At 40.4% G+C, this 13204-nt stretch overlaps 1 protein-coding gene across 1 annotated transcript in view; it reads right to left on the reverse strand.

The window, feature by feature from the left end:
• LOC126281776 (protein broad-minded-like) overlaps positions 1–13204 on the reverse strand; it is a 237746-nt gene that overhangs the window by 47275 nt on the left and 177267 nt on the right. The window lies entirely within an intron of this gene.

Genomic DNA, 13204 nt, shown 5'->3' on the forward strand with positions numbered 1-13204 from the left:
TATACAAACTTATATTAATGATGATGTAAATAAAACAGAAAGAAACTTCCACATGGGAAAAATATATTAAAAACAAAGATTCCAAGACTTACCAAGCGGGAAAGCGCCGGCAGACAGGCACATGAACAAAACACACAAACACACACACAGAATTACGAGCTTTCGCAACTGGCAGTTGCGAAAGCTCGTAATTCTGTGTGTGTGTTTGTGTGTTTTGTTCATGTGCCTGTCTGCCGGCGCTTTCCCGCTTGGTAAGTCTTGGAATCTTTGTTTTTAACAAACTTATATTAGATTGTCTTAAGTCAATTATCTCATATACAGAAACACAGTGTTTCCACTTTACAGAACACAAAGTTAATTTTTGAAATATACTTATATGCAAATCTGTCTGTAAATGAATTTCCTACTGAGTGGAATGTGTATTCAACTAAGTCCTTGTGTCATATTAAGGTTGAATGCTCAAGTGTGATTTGAATTCAATTAATATTTTTCTTTTTTATGAGTAATTTTTTTCAAACATTAACTTAAATCATCAGTTTGTTACAGAGAAAAATCTTACATAGCTTAGCTGGGAAAAAATTATACACAAAAGACAGATTTCAGTCCCGAATAATCTACTCATTTCATATTCCTTAATCATAAATGAGACACTATGGAAAGAAAGCCATGCTGAAAACCCAAAGACCTTCTAAAATGAATAATTCATTTTGCTCCCAGTTTACATCACAACTGATCATCCTGAGATAGAGAAACCATCGCATTAGCACTGCAATGGGTAAACAATCATAACATCAGAAATACAAATTAGAAGTTGAATTACTTATTAAAGATGAAGGTTGTTGAGAGTTTCAGGGGAGCTTTAGGCAATATTGACTAAAAGAGGGGAAAGGAATATAGTAGGCGATGAATGGGTTGCTTTTAGAGATGAAATGATGAAGGCAGTATAGGATAAACAGGTAATATGACAAACTGAGGTGGCGCAGTGGTTAGCACACTGGACTCGCACTTGGGAGGATGGAATGCTTCCTGTGAAAGGGCACAGCCAACTTCCATCCATAATATAATGGGATTGATGACCTTGTTGTTTGGTACCCCCCCCCCCCCCCCCCCCCCCCCCAAAATCAACCAATCAATCTTGAATGACAAGGCCTAGTGGAAATCTTTGGATAACACAAGATATATTGAATTATTGAATTTAATTTATGAAAGGAGAAAACATAAAAATTCAGCACATGCAGCTGGCAAAATGGAATACGAACATCTAAAAATTGAGATTGACAGGAAGAGCACATTGGATGAGCAGGAATGGCTAGAGGGCAAATGTTAGGATTTAGAAGCAAGGATTATATAGAGTGTCTATGCAAGGGAAATGAAGACAATATTATAGAAATGGAAGGGAACATAGATGAAGATGATATGCAAGATATGATACCGTGAAAAGAATGTGACAGAGCACTGAAACACATAATTCGAAAGAAGGCCCCGTGAGTAGATGGCATTCCATCACAACTACTGATAGCCTTGGGAGAGCCAGTCATGACTAAACTCTTCCACCTGGTGTGCAAGATGTATGACACAGGTGAAATACCATCAGGTGTCAAGAAGAATGTAATAATTCCAATTCCAAATAAAGCAGGTATTGAAATGTGTGAAAATTACCAAACTATCAGATTAATAAGTCACTGTTACAAAATACTGACACAAATTCTTTACAAAAGAATGGAGACTGGTAGAAACTGACCTTGGGGAAGATTAGTTTGGATTCCAGAGAAACATAGGAAGACATGAGGCAGTACTGACCCAATGACTTATCTTAGAAGAGAGGTTGAGGATAGGCAAACATGAATTTATAGCACTTGTAGAGATAGTTTCTGACAATGTTGACTGGAATACTCTCTTTCAAATTCTGAAGGTATCATGGGTAAAATGCAGGGAGCAAAAGGTTATTACAACTTGTGCAGAAATCAGACAGCAGTTATAAGAGTCAAGGGGCATGAAAAGTAAGCTGTGGTTGAGAAGGGAGTGAGACAGTGTTTATCATATCCCCACTGCTATTCAATCTATACACTGAGCAAGGAAACCAAAGAAAAAATTGGAGAAGGAATTATAGTTCAGGGAGAACAAACAGAAACTTTGAGATTTGCCGATGACACTGCTGCCAGAGAGAGCAAAGAGCAGTTCAATGGAATAGACATTGTCTTGAAAAGAGGATGTAAGATGAAAATAAAAAAGCAAAACAAGGATGATGGAATATCTATAAATTATAGAGTGTAGCAATGAGTCGTCCATTTTTTTTTTTTTTTTTTTCAAATCCATTTTTTGCCCAGTGCTTAGCCATTATCAATGCACTATTTTCTAATCTCGATTCATGCCAGTTCCCTGTTGTTTGGGAGTCAGTCACAGTTCTTTGAATACGACTGAATACAGTAGGGACAACTGATTACTGCACTCTATAATTTATGAATAATTTCAGTCACTGAGTGCACCAACTTTCCTAATGGAAGGTAACCTGATAATGGAATAGAGTTGAATTAAATCAGGTGATGTTGAGGGAATCAGATTAGGAAATGAGACACTTTTAGTAGTAGATGGGTTTTGCTATTTAGGCAGCAAAGTAACAGATGATGGCTGAAATAGAGGAGATATAGAATGCAGACTGGCAATGACAAGGAAAGTGTTTCTAAAGAAGGGAAATTTGTTAACATCAAATATAGACTTAAGTGTTATGAAGTGTTCTACATCTACATCTATTCTGGAAGCCACCATAGGTGCATGGCAGAGGGCAGCATGTACCACCACTGGTCATTTCCCTTCCTGTTCCACTCGCAAATAGAGCAAGGGAAAAATTACTATCTATACACCTCTGTATGAGCCCTAATTTGTCGTATCTTATCTTCATGGTTCTTACACACAAGGTATATTGGCAACAGTAGAATCATTTCACAGTCAGCTACAAATGCCAATTATCTACATTTTTCAATAGTGTTTCTTGCCAAGAACATCACCATTCAGGGATTACCATTTGAGTTCCCAAAGCATCTCCATAACACTTACATGTTGTTCAAACCTGCCAATAACAAATCTAGCAGTCTGTTTCTGAACTGATTATATGTCATCTCTCAATCCAACTAGTATGGATCCCAAACATTCAAGAAGTACTCAAGAATAAGTCACACCAGAGTCCTATATGTGGTCTCCCTTACAGGTTAGCCACTCTTTCCTAAAATCATCCCAATAAACCAAAGTCAACCATTTGCCTTACTACTCACATGCTCGTTCCATTTCATATCGCTTTGCAATGTTACGCCCAGATATTTAAATGATTTGATTGTGTCAAGCAGCACACCATTAATACTGTATATGAACATTACAGTTTTGTTCTTCCCATTCATCTGCATTAACTTACATTTTCCCACATTTAGAGCTAGTTGCTATTCATCACATCAACTGGAAATTTTGTCTAAGTTGTCTTGTATCTCCCTACAGTCACTTAACTTCGACATCTTACTGTGCACCACAGCATCTTCACTGAACAGCCCAGATTGCTGCCCACTCTGACTGCCAAGTCATTTATGTATACAGAGAACAACAAAGGTCCTATCACACTTTCCTGGGACACTCCTGATGATACCCTAGTAGGAACACTCGCAGCCTATGACAACATACTGGGTTCTATTACTTATGAAGTCTTCGAGCCATATCTGCAAAAATATTCCATATGCTTATACCTTTGTTAACAATCTGCAATGGGGCATTGTGACAGATACTTTCTGGATATCTAGAAATATGGAATCTGCCTGTTGCCCTTCATCCATAGGTTACAGTATATCATGTGAGAAAATGGCAAATTGATTTTCGCTTAAGCGGTCCTTTCTAAAACCATGCTGATTTGCAGACATAAGCTTCTCAGTCTCAAGAAAGTTTATTATATTCTTATTGAGAATATGTTCAAGAATTCTGCAGCAAACTGAAGTTAGGGATATTGGTCTGCAATTTTACGGTCCCATTCTTTTACTCTTCTTATATACAGGAGTCATCTGCACTTTTTGTCAGTCACTTGGTACTTGGTGCTGGGCAAGAAATGAAAAATAAAATGCAGGTTAGGTAAGGGGCCAATGCTGTAGAGTACTCTTTGTATAACTGAATTGGGATTTCATCCAGACCTGGTGACTTATTTGCTTTCAAATCTTTCAGTTGTTTCTCTAAGTCAGAAATGCTTATTACTATGTTGTCAATATGGGAGTCTGTCCGATGGTCAAATAATGGCATGTTTGTATGATTCTCTTGTGTGAATGATTTCTTGAAAGTGAAATTTAAAAATTTGCTTTTGTTTTGCTGTCTTCAGCTGCCACAGCAGACTTGTCAACGAGCAACTGAATGGGGGCCTTGCACTTGCTTAGTGATTTTACATAGGACCAGAATTTTCTCAAGTTCTCCACCAGATCTTTTGTTAAGGTGTGACAGTGGTACTCATTGTATACTTCATGCATAGATCTTTTTACTAGTAAAAATCTCTACTAACTTTCCTTGCCATCATTTGTGTGTTCCCTTTTGAACTGAGTGTGCGACAGCCTCTGTTTCCTCTGCATCTTCCATATTTTGTTACTGAACTATGTTGGGTCTTTTCCATCCTATATCCACTTACTAGGCACATAACTCTACAGACCATAATTTACAATCTGATTAAAGTTTACCCATTATCCCTCTGCATCCATCTTACTGGAACTAAGTGATATCAATTCACTGTGAGATGCTAACAACTGCTTATCTGCTCTATCTGGTGGAAAACTATCCTAGCCTTCTTGATTTTCGTAATCATAGTTTCTATAATGACATCATGATCACTGATACCCATTTCCATACTGGTTTTATCAATAAGATCTGGTCTATTTGTAGCTACAAGGCCTAAGATATTTCCATTGTGTGTGAGCTGCTGAGCTAGCTGCTCAAGACAGTTTTCAGAAAATTTGTGTTTGCAGCTTGGCTATATGTCACTTCACTGTTGTTTGGATAAAAAACAAATCTACTTCATTTTAAAGACTTTTTGAGCCTGTAGTCACACAGACATCCTCTGATAAACTTTCCATGTTTAGCAATTTTCATCTAGCCAGCCAAGAAGATAAATACACATTGTGACTACTGTTGGGAGGTAATGAACATCAAGTATTTAAGTGACTAAAATGAACTGACTGTCTATGACTCTTAATTTTTACAATTCAGCAAATCTCTTTGTTTGTGTCCTCTGCATGCTATTCATGTGAAATATGTCATTGTGACTTAAACTTAGGTACTACAGATACTGCTGTTACAGATCACACACTTTTAACTTGGCTGTGGGCAGAAAATGTTGGGTGTGACAACTTGTGATCAGCTCATGGCACATTGGCTGCTGAGACAAGCTCCATCCCCTCCTCCCAGAGCATCCAGTTTGAAGTTTATAAGAGAAATGAACATGTAATGGATTGCAAGTGTCACAAAAACTTGATGGTGAATCACTAAATGGACCTGCTTTCTGCTGTGGTGTACAATACTATTATGTAGCTATGTTTGGCCACTAGCATAAACATTCTGGAGCAGAATAAAGTCACCCAACTTTCATCAAACAGAGAGGGGCCACGTTAAAGCGTCTGAACTGTTCCATCATTGGTCTCTGCACCGCTAATACCAATATTTATGTAAAAACAAAAACATAAAGTATCTGCAGGCGCTTTATACCATTTTTCTTACTAAGTGTGTGCTCCAACATGACTCTTGGCAAAGTGGTTCATGGGAGTAGTTGAATTACCTTGAATAGTGCTGAGTGCTTTGAAGTCATTTCCAACATTAATTAGCAGACAACACTGTGTTCCAAGTGGAAGCAACATGTGGAGTTAACATATGCTGAAATGTTTAACTGGGTTTGAAATCATTGTATTTATTGATATGTTGCATGTGTTAAGCATTGTGTTGTTTGATAACTAAAGTCAATTGTGACACTGGAAAGTGTTCATTAGCAGACATCATATTTCATTTGTTACTGATGCAGTTACGTGCAAGCATAATACAAATGTCACCTAGCTTGTGGTTACCTAAGCACATGACTGGCCTTCTGCTTTCACCTCTCAATGTATTTTTATTTTATTTTAAGTTACTCCTTAGTGAGAAAATCTGAAACTGGGCACAACTGTCTTGAAGCTTACACCTTCACCAACTACTAACCAGGACTTTCAATGTGTCTATAACCTGTGCATCACCTTACAGTATGTGGCAGTGTGCTACAATTATCCAATACACCCTTCCTTGCCACATTTGTGAATGACACATGAGAGGAACAATTGTCACTAAAACCAATATTAGCTTCAATTTTTTTTTCTCGTTTTCATCATTTCATGAGACATATGTGGGAGAAGTAATACATTGACTGACCATTCTCAAAAAACACTGTCTAGGATTTTGATAGCAAACTCTCTGTGATGCACAATGCCTCTTTTGTAGTGCCTGCCACTGGAGTTTGTTGAGCATCTCTGTAATACTCTCATTCCAGCTAAACGATATGAGAAAATGCACTGCTCTTCATTGGATCTTGTTTATCTCTTCCATTAATCCAACCTGGCAGGGGTCGCATATTGATGAACAATATCCAAGAATCATCAAACAAGAGTTTTGCAAGTCACTTCTTTTGTGAATGAATTACTTTTCCTCAAGATTCTTTCTATGGAATCTCAGCCTGGCATCTGGTTTCTCAACTGTTTGTTAATGTGATCATTCCACTCTAGTTTACTCTGGATAGTTACTCCTATGTGTTTTATGGTAGTTACTGTTTCCAGTGGTTTGTCTCTGGCAGTGAAACAGTACAGTAGTGGAGGTTATATTCAGCAAACATACAACATTCCACCAACTGGGGCAAATGACCTGAACAGCCACTGGCAAGGGCAGAATGCAACTGCATGACAAAATGATCTATCACAAGCTGACTATAATCCGTACAATCAAAATTACATTTCGGACAGTAGCCAGCGACAACAAAATTTCAAATCAAGAGCCATGCCAGATACTAACTGGTGAAACAAGTCTATGGGAGCCTTTATATTTTATGAAGTAACAGCTTTTTCATGAGATGAGAAAACATTTTATTTTTTAAGCACAGATCAAAAACTAACAAGAATAAACAACTCGTAACCAAGCCGACTACGGCAAAGATAAAAATCTATCAGCTGCAGCTTTCACCCGCTGTTTTTGGTGCAGTGGATAAATGACGTCGCCACATCAGCCCCCCTCCTTTTGAAACCGGGTGCACCAGGTATGTGGGGGAAATTTGCACTTGATTTTTCTACCAGTTCTTGTGAAAACATCTGGTGCAGGCAATGGATCCTCCTGTTCTGCACTTGCTGCTTCATTGTCCTCTTCTGAAACTGAGGGCTCGGCGAGACTATCTGCTGTTTCTTTGGCCTCCATGTTTGAGGGTGATTTTGCAGACCGAGGAAGGAGTGTAGCCTCTCCGGTGTAAGCAGGTTTAAGCCGCTTAATTGAGACTGTGTCTTCTTTACCATCCTTATCGATTTTGAAGCTGTGGCTTCCTCTTGTGATTTCCCTTTTATGGTCCAGAGTAAGGCGAAACAAGCGGCAGGCGCACCGTATCATCCCTAAGCCACACGTGGGACGTTGCTTGCAGGTCTTTATGTAAAAACACTCTCCGGTCTCCATGTCTGACAGGTTTAGTGGGTTTGATGTTTCTCATTCTAATGCTGAGTTGTCTCGCGAATTGCGTGCATAGCTCAGGGGCGAACGGCTGTGTAGATGCTGGAACGATAAATTCTCCAGGAACCCTCAATTGCTCGCCATAAACCAATTCTGTGGAAGAGCATTGTAAGTCCTCCTTCACGGCCGTTCTCAATCCGAGTAGGACCAGCGGTAGTGCTTCAGACCATGAAGTGGAACTACACATTAATGCAGCTTTGAGCATGCGGTGTAATCGTTCCACCATTCCATTACTAGATGGATGATAGCTTGTGGTGCGTAGATGGTTGCACACGCACAGTAGTAAAAGTTCATTGAAAAGTTGGCTTTCGAACTGCCTTCCACGATCTGTTGTTATGTTTTTCAGAACACCAAACCTGGAGAACCATGAATGCAACAGTGCTTTTGCAACCGACTCCGCAGAAATATCTTGTATTACAACTACTTCTGGCCACCTGGTAAAATGATCAATGATTGTGAGCAAATAGCGTTGTTCTGAAGAGCATGATAGTGGGCCCACAATGTCCACATGTATATGTGAAAATCTTGCAGATGGCGTTGGGAAGTCAGCAATAGGTGCAAAGACATGTCTGCTGATTTTATTACGCTGGCATGTTAGGCATGCACGCGCCCATGCACGACAATCTTTTTGTATTCCAGGCCACACTACTTTGGAGGAAACTAACTTGACTGTAGCTCGTACTCCTGGATGTGATAGGTTATGTAGTGCATTATAAATCTTGCGTCGATATTGTTCTGGTATGTAAGGTCGCTCCTTTCCTTTTTCTACATCACACCAAATTCTGTCTGGAACATTTGGGACAGACACACGTCTGAGCTGCAGCGCAGTTCTCTGTTCCTCTATTAGACGGCACAAGAAAGGATCTTCTCGTTGTTTAGACGCTAACTCCGTCCAACGAACTGAATTTAAACTGGCACAATTCCTAGACAGGCAATCTGCGACCAGGTTGTCTTTTCCTGAAATGTGACGCACATCAGTTGTAAACTGTGCAATGTACTCGACTTGCCTGCACTGATGTGGTGAAACGAGCTCTGTGTCTCGTTGAAATATAGCTACTAACGGCTTGTGATCGGTAAAAATTGCAAAGTGCCTCCCTTCGACAGACATGCGAAAATGCTTTATGGCTAAGTAAATATCAAGCAACTCACGGTCAATAGCACTCCATTTTTGCTGCTGTCGAGTCAGATTTTTAGAGAAAAATGCGAGCGGCTGCCATCTGCCATCAACTTCTTGCTGTAGTGCTGCACCCACTGCTGTTTGGCTCGCATCAACCATGAGTGCTAAAGGAGTGCTCAATCTTGGATGTCCCAGTAGTGTTGCCCGAGAAAGACATTTCTTTAAGTCATGGAAAGTTGCTTCAGCATCTGGACTCCACGGGATTTTACGATTTCCTGTTGTATTTTTACCTGCAAGTAACGTTGTGAGTGGCTCTTGGGCTTCAGCTAATTTAGGTAAGTGGCGTCTGTAATAGTTGAGCATGCCTAAAAATCTGCGAAGTCCTTTATAAGTTGTGGGAAGGGGCATCTGTTGTACTGCTTCACCCCACTCAGGCAAAGGTGACGGGCCTGCTGCTGAAACCAATTATCCCAGGAACTTAATCTCGCGTTTTCCAAACGTGCACTTTGTTTCGTTAATAATTATGCCATACTCTGTCAGACGGCACAAAAGCTGCCGCAGATGTTCAACATGCTGATATACAGAACCAGAGAATACTAAAATGTCGTCCATATAACAAAATATGAATGGTAATTCTCGAAGCACCTCATGCATGAATCTTTGCCATGTTTGGGCAGCATTTCTGAGGCCAAATGGCATAAAATTGTACTCAAACAAACCAAATGGTGTGATAACGGCTGTTTTTTTAATGCCAGATGGAGCCATGGGAATCTGGGAAAATGCTTTGGCGCAATCAATCACACTAAATATTCACACTGTTGAAATCAGTGACATTGGGTACTGGGTAGTGGTCGGGAATCGTGCGGGCATTGAGCGCCCTGTAGTCTCCACATACTCTCCATGAATTGTCTTTTTTACGAAGCATGTGAATTGGAGATGCCCGTGAACTATCAGACCTACTTACAATAACTGTTTTTAGAAGTCTGTCGAACTCAGCTCGCGCCACGAGCAGCTTCTCTGAAGGCAGACGCCGCTGGCGGAAGGCAATGGGTTGACCTTGTGTCGTGCTGATGTGGTGTTGAGTATTGTGTCTGCATTTCCTGGTTGCGTTGACGGATTCGGTAAGTGCTGGAAAGTCTTTAAGCAGTTTACGAAAAAGTGATTCCTCCGACAGTGCTCTGATATTGCCTACAGTATACAAACCGTTACGACTGTTGGGTGTCTTTTGTGTGACGCACACGTGTGTGCCCTGCTTAGTTGTGGGTACGAAATCGTATCACAATATCCCGACGAGGATGACATGGTAGAGGAGCCAATCTTCGTGCGGAAAGACACAGGAACATCGCACTGCACTTGAACTGACGCGGAAGACGCAGTAGGCAATATCCCTTCTGTGGGAACTGTCACCAAACGACAGTTAACCAGGTCGGGCATAAGTCGGTAGTTCCGTAAAAATTCCGCTCCAATTATAGGACACGGCACATCAACAACCACAAAAGTCCATTTTGGATGGAAGTTAGAATTCAGATGTAATGCCAACTGTTTCTCACCATAGATAGATATTCTGGAATTGTTTGCCACAGTCAGCACATGTTGCGTTGTTGTCGTGAGTATATCACCTCTCTTTCTTGGATAAACACTGACTTCTGAACCTGTGTCAATCAGAAACTTCTCACCTGAAGAGAGGTCCAACATGAACAATAGGTGTGATTGGTTGACTGCAGATACCGTGGCGTTTTCACCTCTTTGAATCACGCTATGACTCGGGCGCCTATGTTGTTGACGAACGCTAGCGCCCTTTAATGCCTGCCTTTTAAGTTTGAGTAGCTGCAGGGTTGAATACATTGACGGGCAGTGTTACCAAAGTGTCTGTGGTACCAGCACCATTGATCTGTCAAATCCTGTTGGATAGCATTTCTTTGTCTTTTCCAACTGCGACTTTGTAGCTGTTGGTGGTGTGAAGTTACTTGTGTGTTGAGTTTTGCCACTTGTGCTGCCATTTGCTGTATGGTGGGCTCGGTCGATGAGCACTGCTGTTGGGAAGTATTATTGCATGTTCCTGGCTCACTGGCGTTAGATTCCATCACACTACACGTTCTTGGGCCTCTATCCTGGCTGTAGTTGGATTCGGAACACGCAGAAACTTCGGTTAAGGTGTTTGCGATGGTGTCTGCCTTTTTTGCTAAGACTTGCAATGGTAAGTCTGTTTCTGCTGCAATGACGGCATGGATGTTGGCAGGAAGTTTACGAAGCCATATTAGACGTAAAGACTCTTCAGGTAGGAGTTCCAGGCCGGCTAATGTACGTAAGGCTTTGAGTACTTGTGTTGGAGTCTTGTCGCCCAAATCTTCGTATGCGAAAATTTTTTGTAGTCGCGAATCTGGTGACAACGTATAATGCTGTATGAGAGCTTCCTTTAGCACAAAGTAATTTTGTTGCGACAAGGTTTCTTCTACTTGCTCTATCACTTTTAAATTTAGATGTGAAACCACTATATTAAATTTGTCAATGTTGTTAGACACCCCATGCTGCCGAAATATGCATTCAGCCTGCGTAAACCAAAGCTGGGGGCGCGTCGGCCAGAACGCGGAAAGCTTAACATTTCCGTGTCGCGCGTGGGTACTCCTATCTTTTGCATTAACATCTGTTGTTCGATTTTGTGGCGAATCAAAGAGCATGGACTGCGATCCTTGGTCGAACAGACTGTGGTCTTCAATCTTGATTTCACTGCCCCATGCTTTTGTCTCTGAATCCATTATTCTCGTCGGTATATATATTTTCTTTATGCTTCTGCTACGATTTTTTGGGGTCACCACTATGGGAGCCTTTATATTTTATGAAGTAACAGCTGTTTCATGAGATAAGAAAACATTTTATTTTTTAAGCACAGATCAAAAACTAACACGAATAAACAACTCGTAACCAAGCCGACTACGGCAAAGGTAAATATCTATCAGCTGCAGCTTTCACCCGCTGCTTTTGGCGCAGTGGATAAATGACGTCACCACAAGTCAAATAATGTGTACATAGTTGAGGTTACCCCTAATGAAGAGGTCAGTGCTCAGGGTAATTCAGAAATCTCAAAACAGTCTTGATAGGTCCCCATTCAACAACCAGTAATAGGGGTGGAAGCATGGAACTAATTGAAAGCTGTATTCTTAGGTATGACAACTGTGGTGATATCAAAGATGACCTTCATTGAGAACATATTATGAACTGTGTAGATGAAAATGAAGACACAGTATAGGCAGTATTCAATGCACAAATACTTGGTTTCGGGATACCCATAGTACTGGACACTGGAGCTACCACCAATATAATTTCAGGAGGGTCTGTTTGACCAATTACAAAAATGAGGACACACCAATGCTTCCAGTCCATAATTGTAAAATCCAAACAGCTGTAGGGGTTCAGTCTAAAAGCATAAGATTACAGGCATGGATTCCTATTCAAATTGATAGCTTCCCTTTAGAATGCATTTTTCTGACGGTCAAAAGGCTAATAGTAAACTGACTTATTGGCATGTACATCTCTAGGAAGTACCAAGCACAAATTGACACTGGTAATGAGATGTGCCATTTTGTTGGGAATGACCAACAATATTCAGTAGACCTAGTCAAGTCCAACGGTAGTGAAATCAAATGAGAACACACTGCTGACATTCTAATATGATTCTTCTTTCCTACCAAGAAATTGAGCAATCAGAGGAAGAGGAAATAGGCCATGAGATCATGCCTGCCAAGGTGAGTGAGTCAGTGCATCTTACAGAAGAACAAAAAGAAGCACTGCAGGAGATTTTAATACATTATGCTAACATTTTTGAATAATGCCCTGGCATAATCCAAGAATACAAATATAAAATGGAGGCGTACCCACACAAAATCTTCGGTTTTTATTTTTCCCTCCTTCCATGGGCCAAGATAGAGGCTGTGAGGAAAAAGATCAGTAGAACACTGAACTAGGAATAATAAAACCGTTCTTTTCTCAATACTGTGGCCGCATTTTAGCCATTAGCAAATCAGATGGTAGTGTCTGCTTCTTGATCAACACACAAGGAATAGATAAAATTATTATTCCTGTCAGGATGCAGCCTGACAACCTGAAAGAACAACTTCAAAAAATTCCATAATGTTAAGTACCTCACCATAATAGATCTCTGAGCCTTGTACTGCCAAATTTCACTACATGAAGTAAGTACACTGTCTTTGTATGTGGGGGCAAAAGCTATGAGTACTGTTTTCTCCCTTTTGGTTTAAATGTTAGTGTAGGTATATTTCTTACTGCTTTAGATTGAGTCTTAGGGCCTGAAATGTTAAGTAGACTCACAGTGTATATTGATGATCTACTGAT

This window comes from Schistocerca gregaria, chromosome 7, assembly GCF_023897955.1.
Source record: "Schistocerca gregaria isolate iqSchGreg1 chromosome 7, iqSchGreg1.2, whole genome shotgun sequence".
Classification (NCBI taxonomy): Eukaryota; Metazoa; Arthropoda; class Insecta; order Orthoptera; family Acrididae; genus Schistocerca; species Schistocerca gregaria.